Here is a 2,119-nt window from a genome sequence, read left to right on the forward strand (position 1 = left end):
GTTCAGCTAAGTAAACAGTCTTCCAGCCAACCCAGGTGGCCTTGCATGGAATGGGAAGGAACAGACTAAACACACTCGTTATCAGGGTGTTTTGTTCAGCTCCAGCCTTGCAGCTGGCGCCAAAGGGGTATCCGCATAAGTGATGTTATTTTTTTACTTTAGTGCGAACAGCTCATATGAATTTCAAAGCAGTTCTACAGTCCAACACTGGTCTCTCAATCTCCCGTTGGAGAGCCGCGAGCTTCGCCATACTTGCGTTCTGTGATGTTGTCACTTCTTGTGCTCAAGGAGCCAATGTCTGAGAACTCACGGCAGTGTGCCTCCCCGAGATGTCATCCAATTTTGCGCCCAGAGATGTTATTCCGGGCTAGCCCTTCCAAGATGTATCCAGTCTGCAGTCAGAGATCTTGTTCTGAGTATTCACAGCAGCCGTAGCCTCTCCAAGATCTTATCCGTGCTGACTCAATGAGCCCACTTTGAGAAACTCACGCCTCTCCCATCGTTCCAATCCCAGCGGGCAGCCTTGTGGGGGTTATGGCACAGTTATGAATGTAATATGAAACAACTGGTAGCTGTTCGAGAAGGCACAGAACATACTGTCCTATCTACCTGCTGATAAATGTTACTAGTGGTTTTTATCAGAAAAGGATATTTTCCTCTTTTCTTTTCTCTTTTCTTCTTTTAGACATCACCAGTCAACACAGAGTCATCAGAAAGAGGGATACCTTAACATTAAAGGTTACCACTGAGTGTGGTTTGTATGTTCACATGGCTGTTTGTTTTGTGAGATTTATCAGAATAGTTGCATCCTTTCCCCAATACATTAAGTTAGAAGACACAACGACCTGAAATCTAATTTTTATTTGTTTAATTCTTCAGTGTAAATTTGGTTTAAGGATAATGACACACATATTGGTCTTTATCAGGTAGTTACTTTATAATGACACATTATTATGTATTAGTAATTCATCATTTATAAAGCATTAGTCATCCTTAGTATGTGGCTGTGGCTCAGGAGGTAGAGTAAGTCATCTACTTACTTAGAAAAGTGCGCTCATAAGAATGGGTGTGAATGGGTGAATGAGGCAAGTTTTATAAAGCGCTTTGAGTGCTCAGGTAGAATAGAAGAGCACTACCTAAGAACCAGTTCAATCACCAGATATAAATATTTATTCTCCATTAACACTCACATGTATGACATGTTCATGGTATTATTTAAAAAGTCTAAGAAAGTGATTAACAAAGTATTTAAATGCACACACACACATATAGATAATTAAAACGAGTGATGCAAACATAGTCCACTTGAGGTTTGCAGAATACTAAAACATTGGTAGGACGAGAGTCTGAGTCTGTAAGAGGAGTTTAAGAGAGAAAAATCAGTTGGGTAACTGGGTAACGTTTAAGGTTTTTCATGTAAAATAAAATATGAATAAGGTCATGATAAAACATTAGCGAGGATTACTGGGATGTTTGAAATGTCTTTAGTTCATTCCTGAGGTTCAGTGTTGCTCTGGTTTGTGTTAGTGAGCTATTAGTGAGATGAGTCAGCATCCAGTCAGGTTCATTTCCAGAGTGCTCCTGAATTAGAAAGAACGGTGTCTGGTGAACACGGCTGAAATTAAAGAAGTATTGGATGGTCTCCTCCTCCTTCTCATTCAGTCAAATTCAATAAAAACTCAGAACAGCACATCATACATCAATTGATGCATCTAGGGTTATAATTTTAAATGCATATTTGCAGTAGACATAATCAGATGACCTCAATAGGTCACATGGTGAGCTATGGAGATGACCTCAATAGTTCACATGATGACCTATCGAGGTCACCTCACCTCACCCGATACCTCTGATGCTAATGAGCCATGCCTTTTTTTACACCTTGCTCCACGTGATGAGACATCACATGTATATCTGTATTGATACAGACTAAGGAGGAATAATACTTTATAAATGAATTAAGCACTTACTAATACTTTACTAATGCTCAATAGCATGTCATTATTATAAAGTGTTACCACTGATTTTAAATGATTTGTCATTGTGACTAAGCTGTCCAGTTAAAACGAGCAGTGGCAATCACCTCTAAACAGGCTAACCTTTGATCTCCATAAAAGTT

The sequence above is a fragment of the Oreochromis niloticus genome, linkage group LG1 (genome assembly GCF_001858045.2).
Source record: "Oreochromis niloticus isolate F11D_XX linkage group LG1, O_niloticus_UMD_NMBU, whole genome shotgun sequence".
NCBI lineage: Eukaryota > Metazoa > Chordata > Actinopteri > Cichliformes > Cichlidae > Oreochromis > Oreochromis niloticus.